Below are 24771 nucleotides of genomic sequence, written 5' to 3'. Positions count from 1 at the left end.
ATTATATCAAAAGATTTGAGAGCTTTTCACCAAACAATCTCAATATTAGCTAATGGACTTTGTTTAATGTGGAGAAGTGGCTGAGAGAGTAATTGATGCTGGTTTATAGCAGTGCACTCTTCTCTGGAACCTGGTTTGGAATTAAGCCTGAACAGGTCAAAGAATTCCCTTTGTCTTTTGTGTCTGTACCTTTCTTGCTTCTCCTTAATGGCTCAGGATCTCTACCTCTATGTGAGTTGAAGAGCTGACCAAATGTTGTGCAGAGATAAATGCTTTTTCTACTCTTCTTTCTCCAGTGTTAAATGAAAATTTTCTGGTTGTGTATGGCAGGGTGAACTTTTGATATAATGCTTTGTGACTTTATAAATTGTTGAAGTGAAGTTGCCAGGCCAAAGCACAATGCAAATTGAACCTGAGCATTTTTGTAAGATACTCTTTTAACCTCGATCCACTTTGACTTTCTTTTCCTCTCACCCATCCCATTCCATGATCACATCAATAGGTCAGTTAAAGAGGAGTCTGGAGAGTGAGGTTGTATTTATTTTGTGAGGTTGAGAGGAGCAAGAGTGCTGCTCCAGGGCTTGTGGGTCCTCTGCCACTCCTTTCCATGCTCCTGAGAATGGAGTCCATGCAGACACAGCTTCTAGACCAGAGCTCAGTGAGGCTGAATTCCCTCTTCTTACAGTCAGTGAGTTGCTTTGTGAGGTGGTGAGGTATGGGTGAGGGAGGGGTTATTTTTTGATTGTTCTCTGATGGCTTTGTATCAGGCAAAGTCTTCCAAATGCAGCAAGCATTCTATCGGATTTATCCAGTGACTGCCCATTCAGCTCCATTTCATTGTCTTTTTCTTTTCTGGAAAGTAAAAGAAAACAAACAGCATTGAGTTTCAGCTCAGCTGGTATACAAAACATGGCAGGCTGTGAATTAAAGCATCACGGTACTTGCAGGAGCACATTTTACAGATGAAGCAAAGATAAGCTGCAAATGGCCTTTGGCATAGGTGAATATTTAAAGGAGTCTCCAAGATGGTTGAGTCTGAGCTTGGGGGTGAGAGGCAGAGAGTGAACTAACATACAAGCCCACATAGAGCTGCGTTTCAATTGGGATGCAGAGGTGGAAAAATCTTAATGGTATGTATTTACTTCCTCTTTCTGTCTTGTACTAGGGAAAGACAGGTTGATGAGGCAATCACAAGTTTTTTCCATTCTAAGGAAAAATAGTAAGAACTTTTATGAAGACAGAAGTATTATAACTCACTGCATCAAAATCTTTTGTAACTGAAAGAAATGACAGAGGACAGTAACACGGCCAAAGGATGACAGGGGTTGCCTTTAGGGCCTTTACCATACTTGTGAGGCGTGCTTCAGTGATGTTTAAAGGGGCTTATTTCAGCAGACTCCCAACATGGGGTCAAGAATAGGTCTCCTTTAAGGAAATGTTTTCTTGGTTACATCTCAGACCCCTCACTCAACCCCCACTATTCACCCAACCATAACCCCCATACTAATCCCATCCCCCCCCCCCCCCCCCACCATTCCTTTTGTCAACTCCCAGCAGTCTATCCTAGCACAGACCTCCAGGCTGCCTCACCTTCAACCTGCCTCTGCCTCACTCCAACATCCCTTGCCAGGTTTTCATAGTGCTACTGGCTCTACAGTTGCGGGATTTATAGATGTGCCCAAACCCAACTGCCCTCAACTTCCATAACAACGTCCTGGCCTGGTGCTGGGAACATGACTTGGGTCAGCCAACCACAACTAATTTATTTAGTAGACCCCCACCCTAGATTCCCCACTCCAAACCTGCTGACCTCAATCACACAATCACAACACACTCACCCTTGTCTGAACCTCCCAACTGTTATTCTTACACCTCTTCCACCATCCACTGATCATTTGATACCAACCCCTGACTCTTCTACCCTCTTCACCTTCAACAGAATATCACAGGCTCCATTATCATTGATCCTCAGCAGTCAGCCAATGTCCCAGTCCTTGTTGGATAACCTCTGAGCCCCTATTCCCTGTGACTCACCAAAGCCAGCCCTGGCTTTTCATGTATTCTGCACTATATTTAGAGATAGGAGTTTTCTTAATGTGAGTCCAATTGAGTAATGGCATAATGATGACCAAATCAATTAGTGATGCTTTGCATAGCCTGTCTGTACAGATTCCAATTGGCATGGCTTTCATTATAGTGACACTCAGTTGTAGTGCTTGAAGAGTGCATAGGAATGAGAATCTAGCTATGGATGGATAACCCTCATCCCCCATTATCTATCCATTGTATTGTGTGAATATTGAGTGAGTTGACGAGCTCCAGGTTCTGCATTGGGGTTTGAAGCACTGCACAAAGTTTCTTCTGAGGCTCTGAACCTTGGGGAAGCTAACAATACTGACAATTATACAGCCCCACTCTGTCTCATCCTCAGCATTGAAGAAGTATTAGTCATACTGTATCTCTTTACTCTGTAGAACACCAACGATTATTGGGGTGAGATATGGCATGGATCATCCATAGCCTCCTTCAGTCATCCTGAACCCAAGAAGCTGAGACTGATAGTGACTATGACCTGGGCTCTCAGAGCAATATGTCAGCCAATGGTTGACGGTACAGGAAGTTACAGATTTCTATGATGATGATCTTCTAAACCAGGGCCCCTGTAGACATTACTCCTTAAAGAGGTCAACACAGGAGTGTGGGCCTCTGAAGAGCCTGGGAGATATTTTTCTGTAGCGAGTGCTTCCGTAACTATTTTCACAGGGTTCTTGAGCATACTCGTGGCCCCTTGAAGCCTGTGGAAATCTTCCAGCAGAACCAGTGGGAGTATCATGGAAGCAGTTTCCTAGTGCTCAAATAACATTGGAGATCTGTAGAAGCTGCTGTGGAGCAGGTTTTATATGAGCAATTATTTTCCAGAGTGCTGTGGAACAGAGTACAGAGGTTGTAAGTGAGAATGTGAGTGTCCCTTTATACAGCACAGCTGCAGAGCAAATAGTGTTATGAGTGACTGCTTGGCCTTTGACTGATGAACAACAGGTGCATTTCAGAATGTAATTGGATGTGCATTGAGTGGTGGAAATATATTGCCTCCATAAGTGCAAGTTACTGTAAGAAGTGCACTGTCACATTTCTGGTGGCGCAGATCAGCCAGAAATGTCTTTTTTGGATTCTTCAAGTAAAATCAAGTTATAATCGTGTCATACTATTCTTCAAATTTCTGCAACAGACTTTCTTAAAGATCTAGTTAGTTGGTTTGTTATTGTTTAGGTAGATTGAGTTGGCTATTGCATTTGGTTTGTTGCATTCTTTGACAACTTTTCAGAGTTTGTAGCTTTATAGTGTTTTAGTCCTTATTGTACTGTCTATTCAATTATTTTTGTTCCAGACTTCTGCTCCTGTAACTGATGCCCTTGTATCTTTTGGAAATGTGCTTCAAATACTGCATTTTTCCAGCATTGCTCAGTGTGTTATGAATTGTTGATTTTACCTCTGGTGTATGCCCTTTGTGACAATGTATAATGTAGACCGTATTAGTATTTAGTGAATGTATCTTACCACCTCATCTAGAGGTCACCATTAGTGATCCATTCATTGCAGAAAGAAGTGAGACAGCTTTCTAATGAACATGACAATCTTAATATTGGGTCTTAAATTCCAAACTGAAAGAGAAATTGCTTGGCAGGCCATCAGTATCAATGCTGAGAATGGATAGGTTAACAGATCAGGAATAATGTCCAATAGAGCTGAAAAGAAAGGCAAAATAACAGATTGAAACAGAAACAAAGAACTAGGAGGGAAAAAAATCACAAACACACGCACATGTTCTGGATACACGCATGCAGGCACACAGACATACACAGTCACAGAGACATACATCAGAGAAACAGGTCCTTCAGGCCTCTGTGATGAACATCAACCACCCACTTACACTAATCCTACGTTAATCCCATTCTTTTTTTCCCCACATTCTCATCAATTCCCTCCAGATTCTACCCCTCACCTATATAATAGGGATAATTTACCATCGTCAATTAACCTATCAACCCGCACATATTTAGGATGTGGGGTGAAACTGGAGTACCCAGGGGAAACCCACATGGTCATAGGGAGAATATGCAAACTCCATAAAGACAGCACTTTAGGTCAGGACTGAACCCGGTCTCTGGTGCTGTGAGGCGGCAGTTCTACATACATACATGCATGCAGGCATTTTCACTTGGGCATGCAAATAGATGTGCAAATCCACACATGGGCATACACAGAGACACATATGCAGACATGTACACATACATACAAACAAAAACAGTTACACACAGATACACAGATATGCACACAGAGAAAGTAGAATAGTTTGTAACACTGCTTTTAATGAAGAAACGTTGATGATTGAAGATGAAGTGATATGAAACCTGAACTTTATGAAACTGTCTCATTGCACTGGCATACCTAAAAATGGATGATCATGCCCAAGCCAAGACTAGCACACACCAAGAGTGGGAAGGGGAGAACTCCTGAATGGAAAATTCAGGTATACCACTTTTTATAATGCTGTGAGGGTCATAGCATTGGATGTAGTAGAATGGGCCCTTCCTCCATTAACTCTTGAAATATGCAAAGTGGAGATAATGACTGAAATGTGAGTTGAGAGAATCCTCATGGTGTTGGAAGGTCAAAGAAAGTGTGCAGCCAGGTGATTTGGGAGGGTGGGTGAGATTAGGCAGATGATGAGGGAAGGCCAAACAGCAAATCAGGTGAATGGGATTAAGTGGATTATTGTTGACTGGGGGATGCCCAATTGGTTGAGATGGGGCGGGGTGGTTACTAACAATGGAAAGTTGAAGAAACCAAGATAAATTCCTCAGACTCCCTGACAGCAGCCCAGAGAAGACTGGGCCCTTTAGCAGGCTTCAACACTGATTGTTAATCTATTGGATATTATTGTTTTAGAGCTGGCAAAGCTGTGGTGCCATTTTTAGTATCTCGCTATGTGATACTTGGCTCCATGTTTGCAACATTAACAGTGATTATACTCACTTATTGGTTATGTAACTTAGGATCAACTTATGATTTAAAGATCACCATATGAATGCAATTTCTTATTTCTCATAACACATGTTGTCTCACCAATTAATGTACCACTGATTTCTCCTTCAGTGGCTATTAAAAATTCAGAAGATTATAAATAAATTAAAATTTGGCATCAAGCTTGTTATGTCCAATCTTACCGGATTTGTTCTTCAAACGATTGATTTCCAGATCATTGGCTCAGATCACATGGGATCACACAACAAGTGAACCCAGGAAAACAGTCTGGAGTTCCTTGTGAACCAAGACCAAGGTTTTAACATAGAACAGAGATAAGTACAGCACTGGACAGGGCGTTTGGCCCACTATGACGTGCCGACCTCAATGCCAATTTATACTAAGTATCCTCCTCCTGTGTATCATCCATATCCCTCCATTCCCTTCATATTCATGTGTCTATCTAAAAGCCTCTTAAACTGCACCAAACTGTCTGCTTCTACTCCTACCCCTGGTAACCTATTCCAGGCACCGACCACTCTCTGTGTTAAAAAAAACTTGTCCCTGATGTCAAGTTTTAGACCTAGCACTAATTAGCACAGACAGGGGTTCTCTCTGGCACATTGCTGCTCGTAATTTTTATTTTCATATAATCATGTTCTTATCAAGAGAAGGGTGGCAGTGGTCTCCTAATGGTGGAAGGCCTCCTAATCCCTCTTTTTAAAAGGAGAATACTCCTCCCTCTTCCGTCAAACCACATGCACTCATTTTTTGGGGGCTCAATTCTGTTCCTTCTGCAGCCGCAGCTTCTCTCCATTCAGATCTTGGAGCCACAACCCCCTGTGGCAGGCTGGCACTGATGTGTCCATTACTGTTGGGGTGTGTTTCACGTTCCCAAGGATCGGGACTCAGGAAACGAGTCAGAGTCACAGCAGGGAGAGGCCACCTGCTGGAATTCCAACCCTTAGCATGCAGGAGATTGCAGTTAATTCCACCCCTGAAAAAAAGAGATCCTGATGGAGAAACTCTTTATTTAAGAATTACCTCGTTTAAAATTACTGCTTTAAAAGGAATGTCAATTTTTTTTTGTTCATGGAGCTAAGAGTAGTATATGAATACAAATGTTGATCTTTTCCTCTTTTTAGGTGACTAGTCTTGATAAATCCATGGCTAGCAAGGCATTTTGCTTAATTTTCTTCTTCTTAGATGGTGCTTTAGCGTCGAAGATCAGTTTTGTGGGTTCTGAGGTAACTGATAAGGTAGGCCAATGTGGGAACTGCAGACTCTGCAGCGGTTGGAACACAAGGTTCCTGACAGGCTGGGCAGCTGGGTAGCATGTGAGATGTTGCGCTCTTTCCGCTGTTTACACAGTACTCCTGAAACATGGAGTCCAAGTTCTCAATACGTGGCAATTTTTTGAAGGAGGCTTTCAGGACCTCCATAAATATTTTCCTCTGTCTGCCTGATGATCTCATCGCATGAAATAGAGTGTCCTTTTTGAGCATCTGGTGTTGGGCATGCTAATAACATGGCCTGCACAATGGAGCCAACTCAGCTTAATTAGGTCTTCAGTGCAGGAGATGTTGGCCTAGAGGAGGACTCTGACATTAGTTCACATCCTTCCTGTGAATATGGAACAATTTGCAGAGATAACATTTATAGTACCTCTCCAGTGCCCAGAGGTGCCGGCTGCAGTAGTCCAGGTCTCAGAAGTATATAGGGGACAGGGAGGGAAAGGAAATAATCTTTAGTTCAAAAACTGAGGATACAAAGAATAAGAAGAGTGGGTTGCATTCAATGTTGTGAGTTAAGGAAGACATTTAAACATGTTCCAGAAGTTATAATAGTAAAATAGAGAATAATGAGAAATCTAGTGATGAAGAGAAACATGATAGGAACTAGATGAGAGAGTAATCACTTTATCAGAGCAAGCATTTTGTTATATCCTATAAAGGCAAGTGGGAGAAGTGTTGGTTGTTCTTCTCCGAGCAACATTCAAGTCTTGAACAGATGGGCTTTCTGGAAAATTAACAATTTTGAAAGGAAAAGAAATGCTTGGCACAAAATGGAAATCAATTTTGGAGGCAGCTTCAGCAATGGGGAAGATTTTAGAATTGGATATAAGGAGAGCAGAGCCAATTGTATCAACAACCCACCTGAATGCACATCAGCTAATAAATACGGTATTTATCTTTCCTTTTGTCTTCACTTCCACGACTACCAGATTGGACAGATAGATAAATACTCACTTCCGGACCCATGTAATTACTGCTGTGAAGCTGATCACTAGCCCGAGTGTTAAAACACTTCAGGAATGTGTTTGTCTGTATTTTTTCCACTCCTCTGACAGGAAATACTTGGCTTATTTTTTAGCCTCAGCCATACTGGTTTGACCTCAAGGATTCAATGATGCAGAGAAAAGGAATTATTTTAATTATTACTGGACATGTATATGAAGGCAAGACCTATTTAAATGCTTTCAGATTCGCAAAATGAAATTTCTTCCAGCTTCAGCAAGATTCCACCACAGAAACATATTCCCCTTCCCTCCCTTTCGGTACTCCTTGTCTAACAGCACTTTCCCAGGAGATACAATACCTGTCCTTTAACTTCTTCCCCTCCCACTATTTAGGAGCCCAAATAGTCTATCCAGGTGAAACAGCAAATTACTTGCACTTCTTCCAATCTAGCATAATGCATTCGGTGTTCACAAAATGGTCTCCTCTACACTGGAGAAAGCAAATGCAGAGTGGTGTTAGCTTTGTGTGGCCCCTGCATTCAGTCTGAAGGAGTAACTCTGAGCTTTCACTTTCCTGCTGCTATTATTCTCCATTCCACTTTCACCCTGACCTATCCGTCTGTGAGCTCCTGCACCATTACAATGAGGCCCAATGCAAACTTGAGGAACAACATTTCATCTTCTGTCTGGGCACATTGTAGCCTTCCAGACTTAATACTGAATCCTCCAACTTTAGGTAACTCACTCTTTCTGTCTGTATCAAAACTTGCCATATCTGCTGTAAGTCATCTGTGATTTTGGCTCAGTTTTTCTCTCTCTATTAGCACAGCCTGAGCAGCTAGGCAAGTCCAGTGGCCAAAGGATATCAAAACGTAACACAAACAAAGAAGCATGATCACCCCCTAACTGCCATTTGGTCTCATCTCACCATATCACAGATATTCCCTTGGGTTTAATCCATTCCTCCTGTCACCTGCTCTGCAACTTATAATATCTCTTTCTCAGTTCTGATGAAGGATCTTGGACCTGAAACCTGAACTGCTTCTCTTTCCACAGATGCTGCCTGACCTGCTGAGTGTTTCCAGCATTTTCTATTTTTATTTAAGTCTCTATTTTTTATTGACTGTACTGGACTGTACTAGACTGTATCACAGACTATAGACTGCGATAAAATAATCCTAATTTTGATTTAATGAACCAAAAAGGTACAACTAAATCAGAAATGGCACAGGGTGGCTGATGTGGGTGATGGAAAATCCACAGAACAAGGTGCTTGTCTGGACAGCGTTGATGAGGATTTATTCTGCACCTGATTTACTGAAGTTGATATGAAGCTGTGTAATGGTGTAATATAGAGAAACGTTTCCCCTGCAACAAACTTGCTCATTTTCCTAATATCTGTTTATGTGGTTCATTGTCAGATTTTGACAGATCATGGTCTTCTAGAGTACCTTGTGAAGACTTTATTGCAGTGAAGTTGTTGTACTGCATTACATCTGTGAATGACTGGTATGACAGGACAGAGAACTTATACACTGTATTGTACTCGTATCATATCTATCTTGAGAATCACTGCTTCTGGCAAAAGTTGAAAAAGTTGGAATGCTATCCACTCCCCCACCCTTTCCTTAACAAGGATAAAATGCACTGTTTCCAGAACATAAAGATAAAAAGCCCATTTCAGTGTGAGTCCAGCAATGAACTGAGCCTTGGCTCCAGCTGTAGTGCAGCCAAACAGCATTCCCTCCAGAGAAAAATCATCTTGAAAGTGAGGAAGTGATGGAAAATTAAACTCTAATTGGCCTCCTCAAAGAGCTTCCTGTACAAACAACTCACAGACCATTGTTCTGGATGTTCCATTGTATTCTGTAACGTAACAACTTAGCACATGTGATGACTTGAGTTTTGAAGAGTAATTCTAAAGTGCTAAACTAGTAAGACATCAAGACATTGCTTAACTCATTATAGGAAGGGTGTGGAGGCTTTGGAAATGATGCAGAGGAGGTTTACCAGGATGCTGCTTGGTTTGGAGGACACGTGCTGTGAGAAGAGGTTGGACCAGCTGGGGCTGTTTTTTCTAGAGCGGCAGAGGCTGAGAGGAGATTTGATAGAAGTTTATAAAATTATGCGAGGCACAGATAAAGTAGACAGCCAGTATCTTTTTCCTAGGATTGAAATATCTAGTACTTAAGGTGACAGGAGGAAAGTACAAAGGAGATGTGTGAGGCAAGTTTTTTTTACACAGAGAATAGTGGGGGCCTGGAATGCACTGCCAGGGGTGGTGGTAGAGGCAGATAGCATAGGAGTGTTTGAGAGACTCTTAGGTAGGCATATGAATATGCAGAGAAGGGAGGGATATGGTCAATGTGCAAGGAAGAGGGATTAGACTAATTAGGAGTCATTAGTTTAATTAGTCTTCACAACATCATGGGCCGAAGGGCCGGTCCTGTGCTGTACTGTTCTATGTTCTATGAAATCATGCTGCAATTGCACTGGACTTTGGTATGGAGGCTCCAAAGCACAGGATTGCAAGAGGCTGTAGAGGGACTCAGCCAGCTCCATCACAGGCAGAACTCTCCCCACCATCAAGGACATCTTCAAGAGGCAGTGCATCCATCACTAAAGACCCTCGCCATCCGGGACATACCTTCTTCTTGTTACTACCATCAAGGAGGAGATATAGGTGTCTGAAAGCCCACACTTAATGATTTAGGAACAGGTTCTTTCCCTCTGCCATCAGATTTCTGAATGGTCCATGAACCCATGAACACTACTTTGTTATTCCTTTTTTTGCACTATTTATTTATTTTGTAATATATAGTAATTTTTATGTCTTTGCACTGTACTGCTGCCGCAAAACAACAAATTTCACGGCATATGAGTCAATGATAATAACCCTGATTCTGATTCTGATTCCGATTCTGCTTTCACGTAATGTTGATAATATAGAAAATACTCTACAGTATACAGAAATGAAGATGAAGTAAATGTTCATTTATGTTGGTTTTGGAATCATTATTTTTGGTTAATCACTATTTTGAAAGTAATCAATGGCTGAGCCTCCGCAGTTCTTCAGAACAGGGAATTCCAAAGTTGGAGTGAAGAAATTTCAGTTCTAAATGGTCTATCCCTTATTTTGAGACTTTGACCCCTAGTTCTAGATTCTTTAACCAGGGGAACGATTATCCTTATATCCGCCTTGTAAGTCCCACATGAATTTTCCAAGTTTCAATGAAATTGTCATTCATTGCTTAGTACTCTTTTCCCTACTGGTGGATAATCTGACATCTTTTCACACTGTTCTCCATATGCCACGTTCTTGTCTACTCACTCAGCTTGTCTAAGTCCTTTTGTGGTTGTTTTGCATCCTCATCATTCCTTACATTCTCATTTAGTTTTATGCTATCAGCAAAATTGGAAATGTTACATTTGGTTCCCTCAGCTAAATCATTGATAAGGTTTGTGCAAGCACTGACACACATGGTACCCTGCAGGTCACAGCCTACCAACCTGAGAAGGGTGCATTTATTTCTACATTTTGTTTTCAATCTGCAAACCAACTCTTAACTCATGTTAGATTATTACCCTCAGTTCCATGTCCAGCAACCTCCTGTGTGGGGCCTTATTGAAAGCCTTCTGAAAATCCAATACCACACATACTGATCCTCCCTCATGAATTCTGCTAGATACATCTTCAATGGACTCCATTATCCAAGCCTAATTTCCCTTCAATCTACTGCAACCATTCCAGAATCTATGGAATTTGGGAAGATGATAACCAGAGCATCTATAGCCATCACTTTAAAAATTCTGGGATGCAGACCATCTGGTCCTTGGGATTCGTCAGCCTTCAAGTTCATACCTTGTCTAATATTATTTTACTAGCACTAATTACTTTTGCTTCCTCAATTCTACTGAACCCTTCGTTCTCCAGTGTTTCTGGAAAGCTATTTATGTCTTTTTCCATGAAAGCAGATGCAAAGTATTTATTTAATTTCTCTGCCATTTCCTTATTCACCATTTCAAAATTTTCCTGCTCCAACTGTGATGGAACCACATTTTCCTTTGCTATTTTTTTCTTTTTACATACCTATTGAAGCCCTTACCATCTGTTTTTATGTTTCTTACTAGTTTACTTTCAAATTCTATTTTCCCTGTCTTTATCAATTTCTTGGTTATTCTTTGTTGAATTCCATAACATCCATTCTTTAGGCTTCCAGCGTTTTCTGGAAACTTTATAAAATTTCCCTGAGATTTGATAGTATCTTTAATTTCACCTCAAATTCAGGATTGGGCCTCTTTTCATTTTGGGCCTTTGTAGTTTGGAGAAATGAATATCTGTTGCAAATCATGTTAATGCTAGCCATTGACTATCCCCAACTGTCATACCTTTTAATGTATTTCCCAGCCAACCTTCCTTCATACCTTCATAGTTTTCTGAATCCTGATACAAGGTCTCGACCCAAAATATCACCCATCCCTTTTGCCGCCACAGATGCTGCCTGACCTGCAATTCTTCCAGCAGTTTATTTTTTGCTCAAGATTCCAGCTTCTGCAGTCTCTTCTGCCTTCATAGTTTTCCTTTTTTTAAGATTAAAACCCTAGTTTCAGAATGAACTACATCAGTTTTGAATTTAACAGAAAATTCTACCATATATGGCCACTGTTTTCCAGGGGCGTTTTTACAACAAGATTATTAATTAATCCTATCAGATTGGACAGACAAGATCTAAAATGGCCTGTTCTCTAATTTGCTTCTTTAAATTACTGATCAAGTGCTTCAACATATTTCAATATGATTAAATTCCCACGTGATTATTGTATTATCCTTGTTACCTGGAACTCTAATTTCCTCATTTGTACTATGCTCTACTTCACTACTATGTGAAGGCATATAAACTATTTCTATTGATGTTTTCTTGTTCCTTTGTTCTGCAAGACCTATTCTACTTCTGTATCAAGATCTGCTGAGCCTAGATCCTTCCCAATTGCTATACTGTTACCATCCCTTATTAAAAGTGCTACCACTTATCCTTTTCCCTTTTTGCCTGACCTTCCTGAATGTCCCTGGAATATTTAGTTTCCCTTTTATCGCCACGCAGCCACATTTCTGTTTGGCAGTTCAATCATACCCAACTGTAACCAACTGTGCCATTAATTCACCTGCTTTTTTTTATAGATGCTCTGTAATATAGTGCCTATGTATTTGGTCTTTTAAAATTTTTCTATACTCTGACTCTATTTGTTGTCTGCTTTTGGAAGTACAATTGTTTATTTCGCTTACTGCATTTCTAATTTTCACTTCCAGCTTTGTTTTTCTCCCTCCTGATTCTCCCATCAGATCTCCATTACATTGCCAAACTAGTCTAAATGCTTCCCAAAAGCAATAGCAAACACCTCTGCAAGGGACTTGCTCTTAGTTTCTCTTGAGTTTTCTCTACAGTTTTTATTTCTTTTTTTTGGCTCTTTTCTGAGACAGAGCTTTGTTCAGGGCTGAACAGACAGTATATAACATCGCATTAGATAAGAACAGAAAATGCAGGAAATATTCAGCAGGTCAGGCAGAGAGAGAGAAATAGAGTTAACATTTCAGGTCGATATCTAATGATTAGTCATTCACCTGAAATGTTAACGCTGCCTGACCCTGTTGAGTATTAGCAGCATTTCCATTTTTATTTCTGATTTCCAAAATATGCAGTATTTTGCTTTTGAGCTTCAATAAAGTTGCATTTTTGGTTAAAAGTTTTTTCCTTCCCTACTTTTTATATGCTCATTGCTCTCTGATGCTGCATAGTTTGATTGAAAGATTCAGCTTGTGGAGAGTTGTGGCTATTTTACCTGTATTCTACTACTGATCTGTATGTTGTAATTTCACAATACTGCCCAAACACTATGCTTACTAACCTGTGAAATGATATATCAAATTCATAACAACATACTTATATCAATAATCTTGTGTTTGAAAGTTAGTAGCTAACCATTCACTAAAATCATTCAGAAGTAAATGGTCTAGAAATTGTAAAGTGTTTGAAAAGGCACATTAACTGCTGCTGCTTGGGGAACTATACTGATCTTGTGTGAAGCCTTCCCTTGGCAATATTATATCACACAAGAGGCTCAAGTTGACAATAAATAACATAGAAAGACTTACAAACTGAACCTTTCATCCACACCAAAGGTCTTCAGTCTCTGAATTTTTTCCATTGTAAAGATTGGAATGTGTAGAAGAAAGTACCTAGGCAGCAGTTTGGAGAGAGGATTGTGGAGAAGTCACAGGGAGTTTGGTGCAGGGGATGTAGGGTGATGGAAGCAATTACTAAGAAAATCACTTCAAGAAGGACCTGCCTGGAAAAGAATAGATGCCTTAGATTCCCTTACATTGGCTCAGATAATGCCAGATCCTTTAATTATGTCAGTTGGGTATATGAAGCATGTGGCATTGATAGGCCTCATTGTCATCAAAATGACCATTGAATGTGTTTGATATCACTGTGAATGACTGCTGACCTTGTGCATATTGCACTGATGCATGGAGGATCCAGTCCAACATTCCAGAAGCATGTTACTGGCATACCAAGCACCTTATTGTGCTTCGTGCTAAGGATCTGATGATATTCTGCCACACTGAGCACAAAAATTTAGGGTTGTGTGCGAGAAATTCCGGGTCAATATGTGTAGCATTATTTTAAAGTATAAGGTGTGAGAGTAATGTATGGGAAAGGCACAGGGCAGGACTTTAGGACATTTTGTAGAGCACTGGAATGAAAGAGTTGATTTCTGGGAGATGATCTGTTGATTTCCAGGGAATAATTTTCAGTGAGATTCTCCTCTAAGAACTGTTTTGTGAACACCTGAGGGAACTTCTCTTTGTATCTGACAAAATTCAAGCAAGACATGTTGGGATGGAATAAAAGAGAGTTTACATGAAGCATTATGGTGATTTAAGATAAGTGACCTGCAGGGCTATAGGTCTGGTGCTGCAAAATTGGCTAAGGCTAGATATAGAGACACAAGAGATTGCAGTTGCTGTTATCTGCAGCAAAAAAAAACAAACAAATGGAGGAACTCAGAAGGTCAGGCAGCATCTGTGAAGGCAGAGGGATAGTCCACATTTTGGGTTGAGACCCTGCATCAGGACTGAGAGTATAGAGGGGAGATAGACAGTATAAGGAGGTGAGGGGTGGGATGAGGCAGGAGCTGGCAAGTGATAGGTGGAGCCAGGTAAGGAGAGGGATGATGTTCTGATGGAGCCAGGTGGGGTGAGGGGTAGTGACAGAGGTTGAAAGTGATAAGTGGAGACCACAAAAGGCAGCAGATTCTGAAATCTGATAGGTAAGCAAGGTGATAAGTGGAACCAGATAAGGAAGGGATGATGGGCAGATGGAACCAGTGGGGATGGGTTAGGGGACCCAGTGGGTTAAGTTTGTGGGTGCTGGGCAGAAGGATCCAGGTGGGGAAAGGAAAAGAAACTGGGTAATGGGGGGCTGGGGAGTTGGAGAGAAGGAGTGTAGGGGGGCACGAGGTGAGAGAAACTGGATGGATTAGAAGGAGAAAGAAAGGAACACAGGGGATGTGGGTTACCTGAAATTGAAAAATTCAGTGTTGATACCTGGATATCTTTTTTTTGACAAGTACAGATATGATGGGTTGAAAGGTCTCCTCTGTTGTCAATTTTCTATGATTGTGTGAAGACTATTCTTATCCCATATAGTTAGTAAAGGAGACAAACAGTTTGCCAAAAACTCTTGAGTCTATTCGTTAGGATTCAATTAAGAAAGGTTAGGTACTCCCCTACTGGTATTGGAGAATGATCTGGCCCATTAATTGTACAAGGTGTACAGCTTTCCACCAAGATTACCTACTTGTCCATTTTCAAGTTATACAGCCATAGAGTCATACAGGTCCTTTGGCCCAATGAGCCCAAGCTGACCACTGTGCCACCCAGCTTGTCCCAATTTCCTTCATTCGGCCCATATCCCTGTCTAAGCCTTGCCCTGCCATATACCTATACAAGTGCTTCTTAAATGATACTATTGTACCTGCCTCATCCACTTCCTCTGGCACCTCATTCCCTATACTCACCACCCTCTGTTTGAAACAGTTGCCCCTCAGGTCCCTTTTAAATCTTTCCCCTCTCACCCTAAATCTATGGCCCTGAATTTTGGACTCCCCTACCCTGGGGAAAAGACTGTTACCATCCACCTTATCTGTGCCTCTCATAATTTTAAACATTTCTATAAGGTCACCCCTCATTGTCTTATGTTCCAAGGAATAAAGACCCAGCCTTGCCAACCTCTCCCTATAACTCAGGCCCTCTAGTCCTGGCAATACCCTCATAAATCTTTTCTGCACACTTTCCAGTTTAACCACATCTTTCCTATAACAGGGTGCCCAAAACTGTACACAGTACTCCATGTGCGACCTCCCCAACAACTTATACAACTGCAACATAATGTCCCAACTCCTATACTCAGTGCCCTGACTGATGAAGGCCACTGTGCTAAACACCTTTTTCACCACCCTGTCTACCTGTGACTCTTTTCAACAGACTATGCACTTGAGTTATTCTTATTACACAGTTAATTGCTCAATCTGTGATTCTTTTCTAACAATTCAGTGTTCCCCAAGGCTGTCCATCCTCTCTTCTGGTTGCTCATTCCTTGCTTAACTTCTTTCAATCATCATCACATCCCATGAATTCATTTGCTGATACAACTTGCAGCTGTTGACACCCTTGAGGGTGCTGCTGCCAAACCTTTATGTACTTCCACCATTCATTTCCTTCCTGCTGCTCAGAAGCTAATGCTGCCGATTAACTAGACACCCTGCATATCAAATTGGGGTCTCATTTTAATCTCTCCATTTAATCTCTTCATGGCAGCTGCTGTGCTCTATGTCATAGATTAGTTTCATATTGATGGTGTGGAGGTTCTGTGATTCATATAAACTGTCTTATTGTAGACTTAGGGACAAAATGAAATAGCATATAACAGCATTCTGGATTTTCTGGAAACAGTGTCTTACAAAATCCTGGAATCTAAACAAATTGCAGTGTCTTTTCCAGATATCAGGTGCAGATTTTGCAGTGAACAATGTAACAGTTACTTTTGGATGGACTTCACATTGCCATATTACTGATCTGGGACTTGGAATTTAGTGCTCTGATTGGATTTAGTAATAAGTCCTCTTTTATCATTGCCCCTTATATTTTTTTGGATTCATACATAAAATGAGATTGTTGATGTCATTAGCAGAGCCTAATTTTATTTCTCATCCTTAATTTCCCCTTGAAATGAATGGCTTGCTGAGGGCCAGAATAAGTAAGGATGGCAGATTTCCCTAGTAAATGAAAATTAAACAAACTACAGATTTTGGAAATCTGAAATAAAAGCAGAAAATCCTGGAAATACTCAGCAGGTCAGACAGCGTCTGTGGAAAGAGAGACCTCAACCTAAAATATTAGGTCTCTTTCTCTTCCCACAGATGTTGCCTGACCCTGCTGAGTGTTTTCAACATTTTCTTTTTTTTTCTCAGATTTCCTTTCTGGAAGGACTTTAATGAAGCAGATGGGTTTTTAACCACAATCTGATAGAATATCCGTTACTGACATCAGCCTTTCATTTCTATATTGAAATCCCAAAGCAGAATTTAAATTTGCTGGCTGCTATGATGGGAATTCAAGCTCGCAGCTTTAAGTCAACAGTCTAGACTGCTCACGAGTAGTTCAGTTATCTATTACTGCTGCACCCTACCTCACTGCAGCATACTGGCCAGGTGCAATGTCTTCAATTAAACACCCGATAATTCTTCTTGACCAGTGTATTTGACTGGGAGGCTAGGGGTTGGACATCTCCTAGTGTCATGTATATTGAGTAGCACAATATATTCTTCCCCTTTACCATTTTTTGGGCCTGCAGGAAATAGTACAGGTAGTTGCATCAAAAAGTCCCCTCAACAATTCCCTTGTATTATTTCGAAATCATTTTCAGCAGCAAAATCCTGGGTTGCCCAATTTCCTTGTATCAGCAGCAGCACCCCCACTCAAAAAAGCAGACAAATTTCACACAATGCTAAGGTCTGTGGACAGTGGCAGGAACTTGTGCACTGTCGAATGGAAGCATTGCAAAACTTTGTCAACCAAAATGATGCAATTCATCTTGTATTATTATATATTAATGAAACTACCACTTGGTTGAGACAAAAGGTTCCATTGCTCACCCAGAACCTATTGGAAAATGCAATAGGGTGCACAATGGGTGGAAATAAAGTTCAACTGATCTGAATTCAATTTGCTGCTCTTTTACGACCCATCTGCTTTCATCTTCAGCACATAAATGAGACAAGATTCCATCTCATCATCTCCTTTATTTTGGAAGAGAAATAAAAGCATGTATAAAATGACCCTTCATTAGAGTAGCATTATTTTCAACATCTTGTTTTCCTTTGGATTTGCCAGCATCATAATTCTTCTTCCTAATCTCTCCATGACCAGGCTTTCCCTAACACTCAGCCTTTATGCCATTTTCTATTCTTGGAAGAAGTAAGCAGAACTCCAAAGATTAAAGAACATAAATCTCCTCACTCCCCTCCACTTGCATTGAGTGGACTCACTCCCCAGCAGCTGGTTTCAGTTGTTGGATAAATACCACGCTGTCTCTTTCATCTCTGTACAACTGTAACTAGGTTGGAATTGAATTTTAATAAATAAAATATGAGCATAAATAAAACATATAAATTAATTTGTATACTTTATGGAACAATAATTAAAGCTCTTAGGATTGGTAATGACTTAATTTCCCTCTCAAAATCTGGTGCCAGTTTTCTTATAAGCTCCTCCCTGTCATTTCAAATGCAGAGGTAGATTTTACTTTATCCACAGTGGGAGGATATTGGCTTTGTTCTTCACTCTGGGATGTGTATGAAATCCCTCTTTCCACTTAATAATATGCTCTGCAGCTTCCTCAATCCAGTGTATGATGAGTTCATTTAGGAACGGATTAGGAGAATGCCTCAGTGTCTTAGCTGGGAAATACATCATCCCATATGCTGCCAAATGATACACTCAGGGAAGTTCCAGACTTAATTACTAGTTTGATAAATTTTGGCAGAAAGAACAAGAGATGATATAGACACAGTTGTAAAGGGTGAGGAGGAACAGAGGGACATTGGTATACATGTACATAAATCCTTGAAAGTGACAGGGCATGATGATTAGTAAGCTATATGGAATCCAGGGATTCATAAATACAAGTACAGAGTATAAAAGGAGAGAAGTTATGTTGAAACTGTATACAATACCAGTTAGGCCACAACTGAAATATTGCATTCATTCCTGGTCACCTCCCTTCAGTGAGGATGTGAAGGTCCTAGAGAAGGTGTAGAAAAGACTTAATTGAATTGTTCCAGGTTTTAGAGATTTCAACTGCAAGGTTAGACTGGAGAAGTTGATGTATTTCTCCTTGGAGCAAAGCAAGTTGAGAGCAGATTTGACAGAGGTGTAAAAGATCATGACTGGGTTAGATAGAGAAAATAACAGGAAACTGTTCCTATTAACAGATGGTTCAAGGGCCAAGGAACACAGATTTAAAATGTTAGTTAAAGGATACAAGAGGTTTTATGGATAAACCCATTTACAGAGAGAGTGGTGAGGATTTGTAACTCACTGCCTGTAAGGGTGGTGCAAACAGAGTTAATCAAGGATTTCAAAAGGGAATAGACAAGCACTTGAAGGTAAATAATTTGCAGGGCTGTGGGGAAAGAGTGGGGGATGGAAGTTACCTGTTTGCTCCATCAAAAACTAACACAAACATGATGGGACAAATCATACCAATTCCATAATAATATATTTTCTAGTCAATATTGAATGAGTTGATTTCATCTGGAACATCAATTTGATGTCTTAAAGAAGGAAGTGACTTTAACTGAAACTCCTTGAAAGTGCCAGGATTAGGGTGGCCATCCATCTTGACCCCATGCTTGGGAAGGAGGAAAATCATCCAAACCTTCCAGTTCTCATTCTGATCAGTGATCTCTTCTGGAATTTGTGAACATTGGTTGAGAACAAGATTGAGACAACTTGTGATTCTTCTATTGTGGAACAGTTGCCAATACTCAATCATCTCCAAAGAATGGCATCTTGAGCTGGTAGTGTTGATCCCCAGTGAATTATATCCAAAGATAAAGTGAATTTCTTTGGTTGAGATGGGAAAATAATGATTCTCTCAATATTCCATTTTAACGATGGAATTGTGGACGTTGATAGTATCAGGATTAGCCTCATTTATGCCATTTTTGGGCATATCCACACATTTTTTTTACTGAAGTTGTTGTGTACAAACAGGAGAAATGCCACTTCATATGTGTCAGCACCTCTAGAATAGAATGAGAAAATAATTGAGAAGATACTCTTTAAATTATATGGAAACTAACAATAACTTTTTAAAACATTCTGACATAGCGATGAGGCGATTTTTCCAATCTTTCACAATAACTTCAGCAGAATGACTGGATAAATGTGGGTGATCAAGAGAACTCTTGTGAAAATTGTACCTCAATCATTCCAGTAACAGACAGTGGCCTCTCATTTGGAGTAGATTGCAAGGATGGTGAATTACAGATCCTACTGGAATTGCCATCTTTACAAAGAAACAGATGTGCATATCAATGCTGTGGCTGACTCAGGGTTATGGTTAGTGGTTATGTCACTGCATTAGTAATCTAAAGGCCTGGGCAAATAATCTGGAGACATGAGTTCAACTCCCACCATGACAGCTGTGCAATTTAAATTCAGTTAACTAATTAAATAAATCTGGAATTAAAAAGCTAGCATCAGTAATGCTGACCGTGAAACAGCAGATTGTTGTAAAACCCCATCTGGCTTACAAATGCCCTTTAGGGAAGGAAGTCTGCCTCTCTTTTCTCGGTCTGGCCACATGTAATTCTAGACACACACCCTCAAAACTGTCCTTTGAAATGGCTTGACAAGTGGCTTAGTTATATCAAAATGGGTAAAAGGAACTTTAGAAAGAATAAAACCAGACTGATGACTCAGATTTTACCTAGGCACCAGACTGGAGATGATAATCGTACGCACTCCTCAGAAATATCAGGAGCAAGGTATTTGGGCCCTTGAGCCTGCTCTGCCATTCAGTAAGATCATGGCTGATCCAGTATGTCCAGATTACATTCCCGCCTAATCACTGCATTTCTTAGTGCCCAAAAGGTAATCGATCTTCGCCAACAATAGAATCAATGGCTGAACATCCACAGTCCTTTGAACTTGAAGATTCCAAAGATTTACAATTCTCGGACCAAAAAAAGTTCTTGTCATCTCTGTCCCAAATGGCTGATGTTACCTTATTCAATTCACTCCCTGTGATATCAAGAAATAACTGAACCATTCACCTTGACTACATCCCAAAGACATTGCTAAATATTTTTGCTCAGAATTAGCGGTGCCTGTAACCAAGCTGATCCAGTGGAGGTGCAATATTGGCATTGACTCAACTACACAGTCACAAGGAGAGTGTGTAAACTCCATAGAAATAACACCCAAAGACAGTATTGAACCCAGGGTGCTGGAACTGTGCAGCAGCATCATTATTTGTGGCATCACTCTGCCAGAAAGACAAGAGCATTAGGAGAATGGGAAACTCACCAGGATTGATCTCCTTCCCAACTCACACACCATTCTGACTGGAAATATTTGGCTGTTCTTTCAATGTCACTTGTTCAATATTACTGTTAGGAAATGTGGGGACTTTCTCATCATGTAGTCTGTAGTTGTTCAAGGTGGGAACTCCTATTGCCTTCCCAAAGGCAATCAGGCATGGACAATAAGTGATGGCCTTGCCAGCAATGTCCTCATCCTATAATTAAATAAGAAGCTCACTTTTGCCTTGACTTGTCACCATATACCATGAAATAATTTGTGCTTATAGTTTCAATTAGTTGATGTATTTTCTTAGTTTTGGCTTATGACCAAATCAGTAGATGAGCCAAGTTCCCTCCCAAAGCAATTTTTGGCATTCAATGAGATACAACTCCTTGCACAGTCAGGCTCAGTAACTCCTCCCAAACAAAGAAGCAGAAGGAATTCCAGCGAACATGAAATGTAGAAAATTCTTACAGGACTGAAAGGGTAAATATGGGGATGATATTTCCCCTAGGCACGATGCCTATAGCTAGAGGTAACAATCTCAAAGTAAGGAGTCAACTATTCAGGACTGAGATGAGAAGAAATTTCTTCACCCAGTGGGTAGTGAGTCTTGAGAATTCTCTACTCAAGAGGGAAATGAAGTATATTTAATACAGAGATTAGTAGATCTTTAGATATTTAGGGAAGCAAGCTTTGTGCAGGAAAGTTAAGCCAAGGTAAAAGAGCAGCCATAATCTTATTATATGGTGGAATCAGGATAAAGGACTGAATGGGGAACTCGTGTTTATACTTCAGATATCCTCCACAGAAGAAAGGGGAAACATGCAAAGAACAAGCAGAAATGTCTGAAAACTTGTGTACATAAACGTCATTTTACAGCAGGCCACAGAAGAAAGGAAGCACTGTGGGTAAAGAGGTTGATGTATGAGTGGCGTACATTCCACAGTGGCTATGAATCCACTTACCAGATGGAGTTTTGAAGCATTCTTTGCTTCCTCAACTTAAGTGTTTTGGTGGCTCTTGCCCAAGCTTGTCATTATTGAATGGTCGTGAGAACGGTTCTCCTAATTGCCGAATTTCTTTACATTTTGCTTAATCTTTTGCTGTATTGGAGCTTTGGCCTTTCTCTGTGCCAAGGGTGGTTCCTGAGTTGTCTGAAGAGTTTTTCTAAGGCAGAATGTGTTCTGTGTCCAGTGTAGTTTCTATAGGCTGCAGGCCATTATGTCAATTATCACATATTGGCAAACCAAGTGACTTCAAGGACTTTTCTGACACAATGAAGGTGGACATCACACCTGCCTTGAGTATGTGACCAAGTTTTCACTGCTTTTAAGGACAGGCACCTTTGTGTGTGAGGATGGCAGAAGTTATCAGGGATACCCTGAAATGTGTAGCAAGTTTGTCAAAGGGGTTAGAGGCATTTTACAACAATCAAGGTTAACTGAGCTGGTACGAATGGTATCAAGATCGCAGAGGTGATCCAGAACTTCATTACTGACATTGGTGACCCATGACCTGACAACTGTTTTCTTAAATCCAATTGCCACATAAGTTAGCTTCATCAGAGAACATTCCTATTACCATTGGCAAGTCATTGGGTGAGCCAGACACAAATGCAGAAACATCTGTGAAGAGCAGCTGCCAAATGGTAAGCTGGATGACATGTTTTTGTACTGAAATTATTTGATTTTGAGCAAGCTGCCGTCAATCTTCGGTTCAGTGGGTGGTCAAAATGAAGAACAGGGAAGGTGCCAAAGGTGGAAGGTGTTAAATCCCACTCTTGCTTCATGCCAGTATCAGGGCAAGACTCAGATCATGTTTCATTATTTTGGGCGGTTGCCTTCATTTCCCCAGAGAACCCCTAGAGTAGGGTGAATAACTTCTGTGGGCAGCTGATTTTTAGTAGGATCTTATAAAGGCCATTCCCACCTTTTTTAAGCTCAACAACTGCTACATGGAAAGGTGCCTGTTGTTCACAGCCTTCCTCTTGTAACAAGCGCAACACCGGCAGCCCCTTTTGTAACTGGCTGTAATTTTACTGATGTTTATCCAGTTGTCTCACACTATCAGGCTCAATAGCCATGAATTGTAGACTAAATTTTCATTTTATGCATTGGCATATCAGAAAATTGCTAACACAAGGTTTCCTCGTGCCAGCACATATTTGGAAAATACCCCCTACAAGTCTATTTATTTAACATAACTCCTTTGCCCTTGTAGCAGTTGTTATTCATTTTGGTTAGTAACAAGCTAGGAAAGGCTGCCTTGGTTCAAAACATGTGGTCTGAATTCATCAACCATCTCACTGCAACACCTACAAGCATTTCTGGATCAAAGGAAAAGTCAGGGAAGTTTCTGTGCTTAATCATGGATTCAAAATTACACCAAAATTGGTGCAGCCCTGCTGAGCAGCTATGAGGTCCTCCTCGGTTATGTTAGAATCACTCAAGGGGACATTGCATACAATGTATGTAGTAATATTCTACATTGAAATATTAAGAGACTGCTTAGCATATATTTGTTGAACATTATGTTGAAAAGGCTTAATTACAGAAATACTACCCAAATACTGAGAGACTAGAAAGTAAAGAGGTGCCTGGAAACTGATTGTGTCCACAAACGTCATTTCAAGCAGCCAACAACTTTTGTCTGAAAGTCTGCCACTGGGAATTTCAAGGTGTTGTTCACTGCTGAATGGACCTTCCATGATGAAATCAGGGATGTCTGGGGTAAGGTATGGGAGGATCACAGGGAAGAAAGGCTTGTGTTGGAGTAGGTGCGTGGGTAGATAAGGGTCAGGGATCATAACCAGTGTTAGATCAGGCTGGCAATTTGAAAGGTGACAGATTGGTGGGTGGTTTGAGGCAAGTGTTATAGGGTTTGGTGAGTGGATGTTGCTCCCTGTGAGGGTTATAGTAAGAGGAGGATGAGGGGAGGGAGTTGCATTCCAAGGTAGAGTCCAAGTAAATGAACTAGATAAAGGGAACTTACCTGAGGCAGTTTCCCAACCTGGGACTGGGACTTGCTTAGCCAGATCCATCTTCAGTAAGAATAAAGTAGGCTAATGGGCTTTGTGGAGACTTGCTGCAGTTGAGTGGCCCTTGGATGACATGGACCACATGGTTATGAGAAAATGAAGGAATTGGTTTTAAGGCATACATTGTTATTGTGCTTGTCCAGCTCTTTTCTCTTTACTATTTACTTTTAGTGAAGTTAAATGGCATGGCACATGAAATCAAGGCACTATATGATCTAATTTCCAGGCAAAGGGAGATTAGAATAGGGTGAATAAAGGGAGGGTTGGGGGGGAGGGGGGTGGTTGAAGTTATTCGGGGGACTCCCAACTGAGAAAGGGTACTAAAAGAAATCTTCCTTTTTCCCTTGGTAAATTGGAAATTTTATTAACAAGGGATGAGTCAAATCTCCTTTCTTCCTGGATGGCTCTGTAATACAAATTGGGAGCAGTTCTTTGCCTTTCAGAGAAATTCCTTGGGAAACAATGCAGACCGAAACGTTAGACCCTTTGGAAGGGTCCCACAGAGTAGCAACCAAAAGAAGACTGGCTATTGGCTGTCAGTGGTGACCTTGTGGCCAGGATCTGGATCTCTCAGACCCTGCAGGTTTACACTTTGTTTGAGTCTGAGCCTTCCCCAATATTTGTCGTTTGCTTTGGAACTGCTTCTAGAACCTTGACCCTTTATGATGACAACAAAGAGAATAGAATGTAACTCAGAGTTAATATTTTACAAAAAGATAGATTTTAAGGTTAGTTGTTTTCTTCCTGTAAAATGTTGCAGTGCTTTGCGTACAGAAATACACAGCGATGCAACTTCCCTCAATAGTAAACATT

This window comes from Pristis pectinata, chromosome 8 (genome assembly GCF_009764475.1).
Source record: "Pristis pectinata isolate sPriPec2 chromosome 8, sPriPec2.1.pri, whole genome shotgun sequence".
In the NCBI taxonomy this organism is placed as follows: Eukaryota; Metazoa; Chordata; class Chondrichthyes; order Rhinopristiformes; family Pristidae; genus Pristis; species Pristis pectinata.
The sequence above is the reverse complement of the archived record's forward strand: the minus strand, read 5'-3'. Positions refer to the sequence as shown.